The sequence below is a fragment of the Amblyomma americanum genome, chromosome 2 (assembly GCF_052857255.1).
Source record: "Amblyomma americanum isolate KBUSLIRL-KWMA chromosome 2, ASM5285725v1, whole genome shotgun sequence".
NCBI classification, from domain to species: Eukaryota; Metazoa; Arthropoda; class Arachnida; order Ixodida; family Ixodidae; genus Amblyomma; species Amblyomma americanum.
The window spans coordinates 24,381,586-24,398,418 of NC_135498.1; the positions used below are offsets into that span (position 1 = coordinate 24,381,586).

A 16,833-nucleotide genomic window follows, 5' to 3' on the forward strand; every position below is an offset into this window, starting at 1 on the left:
CTCTTTGAGTGACGACCAGAAAAACCGGACCCGCCGCCGTCACGGGGAAACAGGCTTTATCCTCCCCAATTTCCGGGCACATTCCAGGACAAGGGAGCTGTCAGCGGGCCAGAGCGCGCCGTACCACAGCCGACGCTATGCGCTTCCGCGAAGACAACATTCTTTCCCTCCCCCCCCTTTGTCGTGGGCTATCGCCGGGAAGGCACCCACAGCTTCCCAGAAGGGCCGTGACGGACACCTGTCATGGCGGACAGGCAGTACTCGCCAAGAATGTGGAAAGACAGGCGCTAGTGAATTAGCTCCGAAGAGAGAGCCTGTGTATACTCTCACTTGAGAGAGAGTGGTGGCGTTTTTGTTGTTTATTTAGTTTGTATTGTTAACAGACTCTGGGTTCGAGGCTAAGCCCAACCCAGGGGGTGGTCCCCATCTCGCATGTTATTTTGGATTGGAGAATTGATGCTTTGGGCGGACCACTGAAAATGACCGCCCTTAGTCCTTTGTTAATCAAGTGCTTAAAAGCACATGTAAACGGATGCAGTCCAGTCTGAGCTGGGGCTCCATGCTTAGCATGTAATGTGATGCTACTTAGGCACTAACCTGCCCGGTCGATGAGTAAAGAAGTGCAAAGTTTGTTCTGTTGTAAAATTATGCTCTGCTGTCATCATCTACAAGCTCGCCTCCTGTTCATCTTCCAAGCCGAACGACACTAGAGGAAGGGTTTGTGAACCATCCTCGAAGAAACGGACGACTATTGAAATTCTACTGCATACACGCTCAGGACGACATCGTTCGCGAAGAGGGCCTTCAGCGCCGAAGCCCGACGGCGTGCAGCTTCTGCCAGCAACCGCTCGAGCCCAACTCCGGAGCCACTCCATCGCCCCCATGAAGTCGTCGGCACGTAAGCTCGGACGCCCCAGCCTCTGATGTATAACCTTAATCATGTGTAATTATTGAATATACCTGTTTGTTTAAACTGAGCCATACGGTGTCTCTTTGCCTCTCCGTCCCGTGTGGACCTGCGCATTATGGGGGTCATCACACTAGCATAAGCACGAGATTGAACTCTCTGCCAAAACCAATAAACAGGAGCGATGTCAGTGCACGCTAAAGATCCCCAGGTGGTCGAAATCATTCCGGAGCCCTCCACAACGGCACCTCTTTCTCCCTTTCTTCTCTCAGTCCCTCCTTTATCCCTTCTCTTACGGCGCGGTTCACGTGTCCACCGATATGTGAGACAGATACTGCGCCATTTCCTTTACCCAACAGTCAGTTCAATTCAATTCAGCCATTTCATTGTCGTGAAAACCTGTTGCCGAGAGCGTATCTCACGCACCTGTTAGCGCGCACGACGCGGGCAAATAAACTGTTAAACTATTCAGGAAGCTGAAACGTTTGCTCACGTCAAACCCAAAACCTATTTCTGTGTTTCATCTCTATTTTGCTTTCAAGGCGACACGTGAAAACGAGAAAAGCGAAGGGATCCTTTCGCGGTCAGTTCACAGTGAGAGCCAGCTGCCCACGCCGAGGTGCGCGCAGCGCAAATCGCCCACGCCGCCGCACATTGCAACACTTGGAGCACTGCACACGCTCCGCCCCGGAGGCATGCTGCCAGCGGCCTGTGCTTGCGTGCTAAGAATCGGCACCGATGTTCCTCGCGTCTCTCCTCACAGGCAACCACGGTTCCTGTTTTTAGCCTGTTCGGCAGATACTTGAAATACCTCGCGCCCACTGACGAGCGGAAACGGGCCCCGCTCCCGTTGGGAAACCATTGACAGCTCGCGTGCGTGCGGTCGTGAGCGCGGGCGGGCCTGCCCCCAAAAACGGCCGGGCATCCCCCGGCACGATCGGTTCCGTCAGCAGGGCTCGAACCTCGGAGCTGCGTCGCCCCGAAGTGAGTCGTCGGCTGGTAGTGGAGCAAAACGTACGAAGAATGCGGCCGTTGTGATGTATGTTCGATTGCTTGCTTCTCCGCAGGCTCGGGAACCGCTGTTTTCCCAAATGGCTTGAACGGATTCCATCCGGCCCTTTCTCGTTCTCAGAGAACATGCGCTACTTATGCTGTGACATCCACATCTTCCATCGTTTTAGGGCTTCGGGCTAACACAGCAGGGGTAGAGTACTAAGAAACAAAAATAGCGCATCGTGCCAACCACCGTGAGTACCAACCTGCTCAGAGACAGTTTTTAACGTGATCCCCCCCCCCCCCCCTCCTCGCCAACCCACGGCCTTTGTTTCAAAGGCAAGAGTGGACTTTCTAAAGAAGACGAAGGTAGGATACAAGGAAAAAATCCTCGCAAAATTCGACTGTAGAATTTTTCGTCTCACGCCTACTACATCCTCTGGTAATAATGCAAACAACTTGTACCGCCGTTGGCTCTAATTGTTCAAAGTTAAGTCTGGTGAAAGACACAAAAATTAGCCTCTCCCACAAGATCACTTCCCCGCAACTAAAGAACCAAAGAAATGCAGCAAGAGAGACAAAAGAAATAAAGGAAGAAGGAAAGGGAAGGAAGAGATACCGTTTGCTTAAAAACACCAAATAAATTTCCTCTCCGTTCTGTTGACCTTTACGGATGACTGTAGCGCCAACACTTTTTAAGAAAATGAATTATTCGCACGAACTGGATGTCTATGTTTCTTAAAACGCCATGTGGCAGGGCTGTAACTGCGAAGTTCGTTTCTCCGTCCGCTGTGTCCTCATGCGTGGATCCGCATTGGTTGTCAAAAGGCACCGCAACATTCTCTGTGCAGGGCACTCCCTTGGTCACGCCTTTGATAAGGCATTAAGGATGCGGTTCGAGAAATACAATGTACCAGTACGATTGTCAGCTCTTAACACATACTTGCTGTTTACCGCACTGATATTCCCATTACGATGTAATTATGGGTATTTGAAATTAACAGGGCACAAATTCCGGAAAGAAAGGATGGTTCGTACAGCACTGCTTCCTGTGGTCCAACCGGAAGACAGAAATGAAAGGAAATTGAATCCAGTCCCATCTTAAATAATCGTCTGTATCTCGTAAAAAGACAGGATGTATTTATTTATCGCAAACCCTCCTTGGGCTTTTCTCGTGGATCATACTGCGGAAAGTGGTTGGTGCATGGAGGCGTGCTGTTCTCGAATAGAAAATAACTCCGTTTTTCTGAGTGAAAAAAGATAGACTAAGAGTCTGAAAAACCTTTTGCAGACTGTCGTCTATCTTGAGTCTAGTACTGTTACTTTATTTGCAGCGCATAAGAGCGCTTCGTCAAAACAGCTTTCAAGAGTCGATGCTGGATGACTTTGCTTCCAGTGCCCTCTGAGAACCTTAAAGTTGGCTTTACTGCCCAATACGTAAGTAATGTGGAAGAGCGCATGTTTTGGAATTTTACCAAGAGGATGTAGAGAAAAATGTAGGACACCAAACCTCTTTTCGCGATTTATCGAAGGTGGTACTAAAAATTAATTACGAGCGGCGTTAACCCTTCTTAGACGGAATTATGTTCGGAGTGTTCGCACGGGAATTCTTCAGAAAGATACTTCTTTACCTCCCGATAATTTTTCCACACTGCAAGCGATTGTCTCCGCGTGTGAGGCAGACATTTTGTTTTGTATTTGACTCTCGGCGTAATAAAGGCTCATAAACTGGCGTTTAATATTGTATCCTGCGTATTTCGTGCCAGGCGCTCGGTATATACGGATCTTCAATAGTTTCCAAGCGCACAAGCGTCCCATATGGCTCTGCATACTTTCACGTTTGTCTTTTGGCAGCTGGGCATGCTGGCCAGTATGGGCTTTGTTGTCGGCTTTTGCAACAATGAAAATCGACTCGGCCGTCTAGGATTGCTTCTTCAATTCTCCACAGGTAAGACACGAAGACCGGCTTTTATGCCGCGCGGCCAACTATGGCTAATTCCCCTTTGACGCGCCGAATAATGAAATAAAACCCGAATTCGACACTCGCCGTTTTCCCGTTTCCGCCTCTTTTTTTTTTGCATCGCGGGCTGGCTATGGAACGAATTCTACGTTGCCTAATTATCTTACTTTCAGTACCGAGCTTAATACGAAACGAGGACGCGCCTGACAAAAAAGAGGAACAAAGCAAAAAAAAAATCGACGGCTTTGGAAGCATTCTTTTTCTTGCTGGAGCCTCAGAGCATGAGTAAAGCGGTTGAAGCTCATTCCAAGGTGCGCATCACGTCTGGTGGCCTAATGGCTGGACTCAAGGGCGCCAGAAAATACGCCTGAGACATAATAAGTGTTGGAGCAAGATATAAAGCCGCAAGCAGTCCGTAGCTGAGCTGACATGGAGACGAGAGGGACGGGTGCAGCAAACCACTGCGGGCGAAAAAAAAAGAGAGAAAAGGGAAGGACACGCGGTAACAAATGGCGCCTAGTCAAGGCTCTGAGATTCGACAGACAAAAAGAAAGAAAGTCATCGGAGCTGGTGGCCTGCAGGTACGATACCTTTTAATTTTTTTTTAAAGCGACGTCTATTGCCTCCACCCCTCTCGCTTCTTTTTCGTCCCACTTGCACTTTTTATTCATTTTGCCGCGTGGTTAATTATGTCCGTCGCCCTTTCACTCTGGATGGGTGGAGCGAAGGCACCTACCCAATAGGTTCACCGCCAGCGTATCCAGGACTGGCCGCGTCACCTCGATGCAAGAATAAGAATGCTATTATGCTCGAAAAACCACAGGCATAAACGATGCTTTGCTGTGGGCGAGCAAGGGGGGGGGGGGGGGGGTTCTATGACATGTGTTCTGGGTGAGAGTAAATCTCGAAAGAAGTTTTGGCCCGATCTTAGTGAGAGACAAAACACTGCTCTGTGCCAAAGGAGTTCGAACATCAACTTCTCACAAAAAATTGGGAGCGGTGTTTCGTAGATAAGCAGTATTCCTAACGGTCATGGATAGGTACTGTACGAAAACTACACGATAGCGTACGGCAAGGTCAGTTTAGTCAGGGACCGTGTGTTCTTTGCAACATTGAGCGATACTGGAATAGGTATCATACTGAGTCGAACTGCGTAAGACGAGTTGTCACCAGTGAAACAGCACAGGGTGGCTATAAGACGGAGTCGGAACACGGCACAGAAAGCGATCAAGACTCGGCATCTGACTGCAGCGGGTCTCTCAAAGGAGAGTGCTTCGTCCTATGTTGCTTTAACGAAGCAAACGCAGTATCTGTCTCTTCAGAGCACCATCATATGTGCGAATCTGTTTCAATTCATGCAATAATTCCCTTTTTCATGCCTTGAGATAAGAAATACGACTTTAAAAAGTTGTCTGGCGGTTTATCTTTGCTAAACATGAAAAAAAGTATGCGAAAGCAGAGTTTGTTGCAGGTGGACACTACCTCCACGTACCTGAAAGCGTGATTGAGGTGTCCACTGACCCAGGGAGCGAGTTTTGCGCGTCTTCACCTTTTTCATCGCCAATGCCAATTTTCCCAGTGCACGCCGGCGGCCAAATAGTATGCGAAAGCAGAGTTTATTGCATGTGGACACTACCTCCACGTACCTGAAAGCCTGATTGAGGTGTCCACTGACCCAGGGAGCGAGTTTTGCGCGTCTTCAACTTTTTCATCCCCAATGCCAATTTTCCCAATGCACGCCGGCGGCCTACGCTCCAATTCCGCGTTTCTGCAGCAGTTTTGTCAACGCCAACGCGTATTGCTCTGGTGTCTTGTCTCTGCCACAACGTTGTCCACGCCAACGCATGCAGCACACATCTATCTGTCACTTCCGCCACAAAGCTCAAAGCGCGAATATTAGTTTGATGGTAGTATTAGTTGACGAAGAAGATGTGAAATGAACAGTGCGAGAGAGTGTTGCAGTTTAACACGATGCATGATCGGCTGCGGCGTAGCATAGTGCTCTCGCGCAGTGCATAGCGAAAGCTGATCTGTTCGCGCCGCCGCGGACTTGAATCCTAGTCGCGGCAATATTTATTTATGGTTTGCCAAAGGTCACTCTCAAGGTCAAGCTTCACACAAACTTATGATCCGGTTTGACCTCGTGAAATAGTTTTCGCTCACTATGACTGTACAGTATGATTAACACTGTGTCGAACTGCACACGGTCGGCAATACTGAGTCAAGCTGCATGGTGTAGGCAGTAGTGAATGAACTGTGCAAGATGGCACACATTCGAATTGCACATTGTAGCCAATACTCAGTACTCAGTCAAATTGTTCACGCAGATAATAATCAGTCGAACTGCACAAGGTAGGTAATAATCAGTTGAACTGCAAAGAGTGGACAGTACTGTCTCAAACGGCACAGGGCAGGCAATACTGAGGCAAACTGAGCATGATAGAAAATAATGAATCGATCTGTACATGGCAACAAAGAGTCGCATTGCACAAGAGAGTCTACTCAGTCGAACCGCACAGGGTAGGTGTTTCTGTGTCGAAAAGATCAAGGTAGGCGATAACGAGTCGAACCGGAAAGGGTAGGCATTCCTGAACGTAACTACACACTGTAGGCATCAGTGAGTGAAACTGGGCAGGGTAACGGAGTAGAACTGCACAGGTAGCTAATGCTCATTTGGTCTGGGCATGTAGAGGAGAGAGGGGGAAACAAATTTATTACGACGCAGCACTGAGCCTCGAGAATATCCTGCAGCAGGGTCATCAAATCCATCTAGTACGTCAGCTGGTCCGAGGCTAGCCAGGCCGTCTACGTTGGCGGACAGGGGTATGGTAATGGGGGCATTCAGTGGCAACGGGGTAGGAGAATAGGGAATGTTCCAGGTTAGCATAAGGCTCGTGGCAATTTGGGCATGCAGGGCAGGGTGAATCCACCAAGAACGCCTTCTGTGAAACGACAAATGTCTGGGAAAGCGTTCGTGCGTCAATATTTGTGCCAAAGTGCACGAAAACCAATCTGTCCAGAGGTAAGCAACGACAGTAAAAGTATCCTGCACGTTTCTTCCTGCTGAGCATCAGGACAACAAGGGGGGCGGGAAACTCATTTCTCTTGGAAAGAAGTTACGGTTTGATAATAAAGCTCTCTGGCTGCACAGGAATTGCATCTAAGCGCCCTTTTCGCATCGCATTGTAATAGGTAGCGCTTCAAAGGCCGCCGTGGCCACTTTCTGTGACGTCACAAGCTTGTGTCCATCGTAGCTGATATCTCTCGCTCAATCCAAAGCCGTCAAGGCGCAAAGCCACCTCTTCCAGGACTTTAATTCATATGCAGGTCTCAAGACATCGCACCGCGCGGCCGTGAAGACGAAGCTATACCTCACCTCATTCGATCGTCTTTGCAGTGGCGTTGGTGCCAACTTGTGCAACTGCCATTATGCGCATCATCGTCCGTTGAAAACAAGCTTTGCAGAAGCCTGACAGGCCGGCTTCGCTCCACTGTTGTTGTCGGGCCCTTGTTGTGTCGAACAACAGGAAGAAGCTCAGGGCTCGAAAAAGCAGTACGCGGAGCAACGATAGGCGTATGTCGCTTCTATGATGTGCACACCAGTCTGCGCAGTCGCGCAATTACTTTCACCAAGCGAATGTTACTTACAGTGCTGTCCTTCTTCATCACGCCGGACACACGCTCGAAAGCGTGAGATCTTGTTACAAGCCGTTACAAACCGTGTCAGGCCGCATATGGTCGTGCCGCGTAGGGACCTGAAGGGTAAAAGAAATACGTCCAATACATCTGTAAACACTTGTAAAGCAAGTGTTTCTAAAACAAGTGCAAACACTTGCTTTGGAAGCAGAAATACATGTAGCGTATGTCGCTTCTATGATACGCACACCAGTCTACGCAGTCGCGCAATTACTTTCACTCAGGGAATGTTACTTACAGTGCTGTCTTTCTTCATGACGCCGGACATACGCTCCAAGGCGTGAGGTCTCGTTACAGGCTGTTACAAACAGTGTGAGGTCGCATATAGTCGTGCAGCGTAGGGACCTGAAGGGTAAAAAGAAATACGTCCAATACTTCTGTAAACACTTGTGAAGCAAGTGTTTCTAAAGCAAGTGTAAACACTTGCTTTGGAAGCAGAAATATACGTCCAAGCGAAGTAGTATCTGTTGTGTAATGACGGCATAAGCGGCGCTTGTTACAAGCCGATCGCGAATATGTCGTCCAAGGTCGAACGGAAAGGGACTTCGCTTCTCGGAGCGCCCACGCCGTGCGCAGTGCAGAGCTTCTTCACTGCGAGCGAAGCACGGGCAGGTGCATGCCGCTCACGTCCAGCCACATCTTCATCGTCGCACGACGCGCAGTGCGCGGCTCGCGGCGGGGATTCCCTGAAGCGAGAGCCATCCATGCAGCAGAATTGTTTTCCACTTCGCGGCGCCTGAATGGCGAATGTGTTTCATTCAAAAACATTCCTCCTACACAGTTGTTCAACGATGCCCGCCGATGCTTTTCGAGCGCTCTGTGTTTACGCTCCCGGCTGGGAACAGCTACGGTATTTTGAAGACAACCTTAACAGCGGGTGTTGCTAATTTCCGCAATTTATCCGTTTTTTTCTTTAACTAAGTAATGGGGTGTTTCTTTTCTTAGTTCTCGACCTTAGCTGTTCACGAATTAATAAGCGAACGATCGAAGCAAGCTTGGATGCTGTTTGGCCGTTGCGGCTAGGGCCGGAATGTGGAGAAAAAGATGCCACCTTTGATGCCACAAAGATGCCAGGTAATTTACTGGTATTTCTTCATTCATGACCTTCCTTCTTATGGTTCATTATCTTTAGCCGATATATATAAATAAAGCAGTCGTTGCTTTCCGTAGACATCGTCTGTTCTGTACCAATAAAGGCCGGACTTAACAGCACTAGTTGGGCCGTGGGAATATTTTCCTACTTTCTGTGCGGAGAATCATTTTGATGTCATCATAAGGAAATAAATAAATAAATAAATAAATAAATAAATAAATAAATAAATAAATAAATAAATAAATAAATAAATAATGAAGGCTCGATCCGATTATACGCATGCCTAACCTTAAAGCACCCTTTTCTCAGTTGTTTTGGTTTATGGTGGTTTAACGTCCCAAAGCGACTCAGGCTATGAGACGCCGTAGTGAAGGGCTCCGGAAATTTAGACCACCTGGGGTTCTTTAACGTGCACCGACATCGCACAGCACACGGGCCTCTAGAATTTCGCCTCCATCGAAATTCAACCGCCGCGGCCGGGATCGAACCCGCGTCTTTCGGGTCAGCACCCGAACGCTGTAACCACTGAGCCACCGCGGCAGGCTTTTCTCAGTTGTGAGTTCCATTAAAAGAAAAATATTCATTCCGGTGGCGTAAGCAAGTATCGCCGCAGAGAGTCTGCCGCTTACAAAATTTCCTTTTCTTGATCCTTGTCCAGGTGCAGTGCTGGGCAAAGACTGTCAAAGACAGCGTCTAGTAGCACCAGATTATGTTTGCCGAGTCTTCTTTTTGTCTTCTTTCACTGTTCACAAATCGGCCTCAGCTGCGTCATTCTGCAGCATGATGTGAGTGCATTTTACATGCAGTATGTTATCAGTGACCGGAAACACTGGGCAAGGAACACCCGACAGACGGCGCGATATGACGTTTCTGAACATCCAAAGGAGAAAGCCGCCTTCACTGACAGATATAGTTGCGAGTTCCGAAGAAAACGACTCCATTCTTGCCGAAACGTAACAGGTGCGACATCCACACAACCTCCCCTATAGCACCCGACTGCGGTTTCTGCAGCATTACTCTTTTTGATTACGCAACGTGCCGCCACCGAAAACGTCCTGGCGAGGAGGTCGCTAGAGGTTAATGTATGCCTCTATGCACGGTGAGTCATCGAGTTAACCTTTATCGGGGAAGCCTACCAACACGGCTTAACTTCAAAGGCCCGTTCAAACATAACAAAAACATAACGTTGTCCACCTGTGGCTTCCCTTGAACCGAGTGATGTCTGCGTCCCCTGTTTCTCGATGGCCTGTATCGTGTCTGAGTGTGTGTGCACTTGCTCTTCCCAGCACCACCGCATGCACTGGTACACACGGTCTGTGTGGGGGCTGGCGTGGGCTCCCAACACACCAAGTTGTACGTGCACACTCGACGGGAAAGCCACCACGCGATAGCACGAGGGGGTAGCAGGGTCTGGTCTTGATCAAGGCACGGTGGTGCAGCCATGGAAAAACTCGAGCATTCACGCGATGACGTCAACGCCGCGGGCTATTCTCACGGGCACAGAGCCGGCCTCTCTGTCTCAGGCTACGTGACCGGTGGCCGCGGCCGTCTAAAACTGCGCACAACGCCGGAGATGGCACGACGTCTTTTTTATACGCTTTCTTACATCGTAAATTCGTGTCCGGGATTCGGACAAACACCCGCGTCCCTGCAAAACAACAACAAGCGTTGGAAAACAATGCACAAAGCGAAATTCGATGGCACAGCTTTTGCATTGCTCATCGACTTCTGGGAAGTCGGTGGGCAACGCACGAAACGACTGCGGGCCCCAAGAAGCGCCTGCCGCCGCATAATGAACACATAAATACTTTCGTCGATATTCTGCATGCAAATGTGGTGGGGGAATCCCGAGAGCTCAGGGATCATTAAGCTAAGAATTACGACCACTTGCTGATAAGCCGCTTTTAAAGAGCTACAATACACAGGGCCGAAATAATGAGCATTTCCGGCCTGTCAGGCACAGTCGCAACTCGCAAGGCAGAGCGATATAATATGAGCATAATATAACAGTGCTTTTATTCAGTTAGGAAAATAACTATTAATTCTCCTCCTCCATTTTTTGAGATTCCGGAATGATCTTCTCATCTTGTGGTATGTTGCATAAATTACTACTTGTGTTTCTTTGTTGTGTCTGTGTGAACATACACGTGGGACCGCTAAAATGTTTTTGTGTTTTCCGTATTAAGACTAATGGGTACAGAAGCCCCAGTCAGGCAGGAATACAGAATTTTGCTTCTGTAGCCTTCCTTGGGTACCTTCAAGGAAAAATAAAGACTATTTCAATTAAATACCAACTGAACATAGCCGGTGAGATTTTTCTTCGATCTTCATGTGTATTGGACTGCGTACAACATACACCGGCACTCATTGTCCTGTTTTTCTTTGCGGATAAGAAATTGTTTGCTAGCAACTAACAAATTACAAGCTTGTCTGACATCTAACGCGGATTATCACTCACACTCTGACAGAAAAACACCAGAGTGGGCAGAAGAAAAATCTACGACCTGTGCACGCAATGTGTGAAAAGGTTTTCATGGCCCGCGTTCTCGGCAACTGTTTTACTGAGCTGGAAGCAATGGTTGCACGCGCTTCTTATTACTTATTCCTTGAGCAAAAGGTATTGTCACAACGTTCTTTATACTGTTCCATTTACTGACCTCTCATGTCTTGTTTCTATTTTTCTTCAGTCGCTCATTATAAACGGAAGAACTTCTGAAGAATAAGTACGTTTTTTTTTTTGTTTCTACGTACGCTCTGTTCTAGAAACAGAAATAGAAAAGCTTTTACACGCTTGAAAAGTGCAATGGACATCGACCATGGAGGCATGCGTCCGGCTTTATGCTTCACACTGGCTAAAGAGAAAAGGAAGTTGCAGGAAAAGGGAGAGAGTGAACGTGGGTAATAAAGGTGCCCTAACAGCTCGTACGCGTGGGTGCCCTGGCACTCAGAAGCACAATGCTTTCGCCGTGTGCAGCCGCTTCTTCTCCGCACCCACTTACTAAAGCAACAAAGTGCCCGGCCTGCTCGCAGGGATGCGCTTTCCATCAGCTAAGTATGCCTTCCATACCCACGCTGCCTTTCGCATTGTTACTAGTCGCCACAATCGACCATTTCTCAGGCCTCGGTGGCCGAATGCATTCTCCGTAGTCAAAGAGGAGGCTGTGGTTACTCGCGAGCCGGTCAGACTCCGTTCCCGGTCCATTCCCGCGCTGCTTTCAACCGCTCGTCACCATCCTGCATGGTTTCACAGGAGTCGCAATAGCTTTTGTTGCGTCGTTGTTGGAAGTAAACCATTCGCTGGTTTCTGCTCAAGAGTGATGATTATGCGGTCTGGCATGCCTTCGTGAAATAAAAAAAAAAGGACAAAGGAAAGAGAAGACACCGACGCGTGGCTGACCGATAATTGTCCGGAGTGCACCGGGCCTGGCCCGTACAGCTTCCGACGCATTCGCAGTGCCGAAAGGAGAAACAATGCCTCGGACACAAAGGAACTGCACTGTCATCGGAAGAGGGTGTCACGGGCAGTATTTAAGCAGCGGAAAGCGTTCTCCGCCTGAGGAACCCCCCTTGGCGCCTTCAGACGGAACGCCGCCTCGCATGGCCATACGTTGGACCCTTAGCGTTCCGCGCATCTCCCACAGAGGCCGTTAAGCGTGAAAAGAGCCCTTCACCCGTTCCTCGTATCTCCTTTCCCTTCTTGCAAACGCGCCGAAGCCGGAGACGACGGCGACTGGTCGCTTAGCGTGTGCGCATCACGACGCTACGAGCGCGGTACGGTCACGTGGGAAAGAGGAGAGACAGACAGTCCTGCTGGCGTTTCTTCTGTCTTCGTAACAATGGGTTTGTTCCATCCCTCCCCCCTTTCCTCAGTGCAATCGCGCGCTAAGTCTCGCAAGGCATGAGGAGAGGGGGGGGGGGGGGGGGGGCAATGCCCGCAGGACGGAGGCATCAAACCGTATGATCAAACACTTCGTGTCGGTCAGCCAAGCGATTCGTTGATTGCGCTCCCGACTTTGCTTCGCGAATGACTGATGACTGGCTGACGCCTCTGTCCACTCCAGTCGGTTAGCAGATGGCCGGTGTCACCAGCCGAAGTTAGATGCCAACATCGTGAATCGAGCCATCCAAGTGGAGGTCGATGACGTCGAACACCTTGACTGCCTACTTTCATCGTGGGAGGGCATCTACTAGTGTTTGGGTAAGAGCTGCGCATTTTTTCGTCCGTGCAAGCGGACAACAGTTCCATAAGTTCAAAATAAAATTAACGCACCATCCTAAATTATCGCTTCAGTTATTTGTCGCGATAAGACCACGATATGTGACCACGAGAATACTGTACTTTTTACACCCCCCCCCGCCCCCCCCCCCCCTATTAATGCCCAACCCAGGGCCCTTAAGGGATAATAAATGATGATGGTGATGAAGAAAGAAACGAGAGGGTCGAGGGTGTTGATTTCTTCTCCCCTCGAATGTCCAGGCAAGCTACTGCAGATGATGACCACCAATGACGGACTGCACACGTGCTAATATTCTGCACACTACATGGGTGACGGAACTCTGGACTAATGCGTAGCAGGACTTATTTCGCCACGAAAGCGGCCCTACAAGGAATGCCTGACCTCAATCTATCGTTTTGAAGAAAGACGAACAATGCTGGCCCTTCTCACATTAGATAATAAAACACGAAGCGATAAACCAGATCAGGTGAGTGCTTTTGTGATCTTTACTAGGGTGTTCCTCTCAAAGAGAAGTTTAACCTCTTCGTTACTTCTCTTAGCATGTGATAATTTGTTTCTAGAAAGGGCAGTTTTGCAGTTGTGTATGCCTAGCGTGTCACCTTTTTCCGTCTGTACGTTGCTGCTGTAACTTACCTTGTTATTTTAAACGCACTTGTTTGTCACGGTAGTCTTTGACTTTGAGTCCACCCCTAACATCACACTGACGTTGGAATAAAGGCGTTCGTACTTGCAACATGCCCAGGAGCATTCACAGCAAACTTGCCGTCACACAAACACCGCCCATTTTCACTCTCATCCGACTACGAAAAAACAGGGCTGAAATTACCGCGTAGGACAGGGCACGAAAACGAAGAAAAACAAAGTGATACCACCAAAAAATAAGCCGCCGAAGCTTGAAAAAAAAAAAAGGTCGTGCCTCTGACACCACCGGCCCCTTGCATGCTATTGTGATGCCGCACTTATTTGTCGAGAGTCGTTTGGTGCCGGCGCCCTCTTGAAGACCATCTTCGTCCCATGCGAAGATGTCTAACAGAGATGTGTAACATTCTCCCGTTTCACAGTTTGACGTCATAGCTGTCACACTGTGTCCGTGTCACGAGCGCGGCATCCCTTCGTGTATCTGCTCAGTGTATCTTCTGCCGGGCGCAGCTACACAGAGTGCATGACCGAGGCGCGATAGACTGCAGCGGCCCGACAGGCGCCGCTGAAACAAAACAGCAACGACAGCGCAGCTCATGCCTAGCACTGGGCTTAGCATGCCTCGATGTCCATCTTGGTCGTTTAGAATGACGACAGTTTAGCCATTCAGTTTCAAAGACTGAGCGTTTAAAGGGCACATTTACTGTGCTGAAAGCCCAACATTCCGGGCGGCCAAGAGTACGAGGTCGTCCGACAAAGCTGCCAGGCACATAAGTCCCGCTTCAGGCATAAATTAGAAGCTGCGTGTCCTCACCCCTGGCCTACGCAATCCTTGTCAAACAAAATGGTGTCTCCAGACTGAACAATTACGGTAACCACATTGAATTGAGGCTCTGACATGAAGGAACCACCGCAGAAAAAATCACGCGAGGAGCGCTCGCCGCCGACGCGGTTGATCGGAACATCTCACTGCGCTACACTACTCCGCATAGCTACACGCTCTCTAGCCTATTTTGCGTTACAGAGTGGATCACATTTGGAGAAGGTGTCTTATAGCGCAATCTCTCTAATTATCAGCGCTTCGCCTTCCTGTTTCAAGCACTGAGGTTTAAATTTGGGTGTTCCTACCCTACTGAAAAATGTATACAGGTTTGAACGGGTCAGCAAATAGGATTATGGCACATTTGGTTTGGCTTTATAGGATGGACGTCCCAAAGCGGCTCAATCTATGAGGGACGCCGTAGTGGAGGGCTCCGGATAATTTCGACCACCTGGGGTTCTAAACGGGCACTAACAATGCACAGTACACGGAATTTTCACATTTTTCCTCCATCGAAGTGCTACCGTAGTGGGCGGGTTCGAACCCACGACTTGCATGCACTGTGTGATGTAGGTGCACGGTAATTAATCACGGGTAATGGTAGTTATACGGAGCCCTCCACTTAGGAGTCACTCAAAGGCTGAATCGCTTTGGAAGCTTCATCCTATACTGTTATACGAAATGTGTCATAATCCTACTTGTCTCCTATTCAAACCTGTACACATTTTTCAATAGGGTATTTCGCTTCAGTCATGTTTAAGCCGGCCTTTAGCAGAGCCCCGCAGTTTGTTATACTGTCGCAAAAACATGAATAACCTCCGGTAAGCACGGTCAACGAATTTATTCGTAGAAACCGCCAAAGAGAGGGAAAGTTTTTATTTGTAACATAAGTACCCTGGTCCAGAGCTCGAGCGGTGCGTCTACACCTAATCTGCCAGGATAAAGAAGTGCAGGGCATGGGGGATTGCGAGCGTCGGTAAAAGACGTTGCACCACCGACAAACTCCAGATGGTTTGCTGGGAGTGCGAGCCAGCTTTCCCAAAGTCATAGCGCGCAGTTGTCGGAGAAGCTGCTTGTAAGATGTTGGGCATTTGCGATCCCCTGCGGGACACGCTTACAAAGATTTCTTTAGAAAGTCTATAGACTGTCCATAGAGTTCTTTCTATGAAGTCTCTAGACTGCCTATGGACAAATGTAGGATGTTGGGCATTTGTGATCTCCTGCGGGCCACGCTTACAAAAATTTCTTTAGAAAGTCTATAGACTGTCCATAGACTTCTTTCTATAAAGTCTGTAGACTGCCTATAGACAAATGCTAGAGAACAGTCTACATGCAATACAAATCGTATAGACAGTCTGTAAATCATGAATAGTCAAAAAGAAATATCTATAGGAATGCAATAGAGTCCCCTGCGGACACGGTTCCAAACATTTCTTTAGAAAGTCTATAGACTGTCCATAGACTTCTTTCTACAGTCTATAGACTGCCTATGGACAAATGTAGGATGTTGGGCATTTGTGATCCCCTGCGGAACACGCTTTCAAAATTTCTTTAAAAAGTCTATAGACTGTCCATAGGCTTCTGTCTATAAAGTCTATAGACTGCCTATAGACAAATGCTAGAGAAGTCTACATGCAATACAAATCGTATAGACAGTATATAGACAGTCTATAGATTATGAAGTCAAAAACAAAGATCTATAGGAATGCAATAGAGTCTATAGACTGTCTATAGACCATTTTTGTCTATAGACCACTGTCTATAGACTGTCTATAGACCATTTTCCTCCAAAGCGTGGAGGAGCGGCGGCGGCAGGGAGCGGGCGGCAGGCACAGGGGGCAGGGTAATGCTGGACTCCCTTCGTGGCTTGTCTGCCCCGCAAGCATACAGGTAAAAATGCAAAAAAAATACTATGAAATCCTGTTCAAGCCGGAAATCGAACAGCGGAGCTGTCTGATGTTCGTATCAGTTGATGAAAACAACGATGTGCCGCCACCCGTTGCGATTTCCATGCATAACACGCTGCTTATTCCAGCTTCCGCCTCCTATGGACAAGCTGCTCTCTTTTTACCTTATTTATTTTGTTGTCCGTGCCTGAGGCCTTCTCAGACTAGCTTTCTCGCCGCATCGATAAGTGGAAAACCTGATATTATTGGGTGTGACCTTTTCAAGGCCTCATTAAAGTTTCTCACTTTTCCATGTTCACACTGCTGTGGCCGGTGGCGTAACATCGCCAAGACGTGACGCCAGCGAGCGATTGCGGGGGCAAGTGCGCAAGAGAGCGAATGCGGAAGTGCTGCGCGTTTCGCAGTTCCCACAATAAGTGAAGTCTGCGCTAGGGTTCGAAAAGGAATCAGGAAGCAGTATAGGTGACGTCGATTCGATAATGTTGGGCCACATCTTACCTTGCGCTGTCTTTTTTTTTTTTTGCTTGCACGTCCGGGGACGAAGGTGAAGACGAACGCCCAGCGAAACGGAGCGGCGAAA

At 48.6% G+C, this 16,833-nt stretch overlaps 1 long non-coding RNA gene across 1 annotated transcript in view; it reads right to left on the reverse strand.

Moving 5' to 3' along the window:
* Window positions 1–16,833, reverse strand: part of LOC144120787 (uncharacterized) — a 189,859-nt gene that overhangs the window by 16,418 nt on the left and 156,608 nt on the right. Inside the window, exons 2-3 of the long non-coding RNA XR_013312485.1 lie at window positions 7,795–7,901; window positions 7,509–7,615 (exon numbers count right to left, since the gene is read on the reverse strand). This is a non-coding gene — a long non-coding RNA (uncharacterized LOC144120787). The remainder of the gene's footprint in view (window positions 1–7,508; window positions 7,616–7,794; window positions 7,902–16,833) is intronic.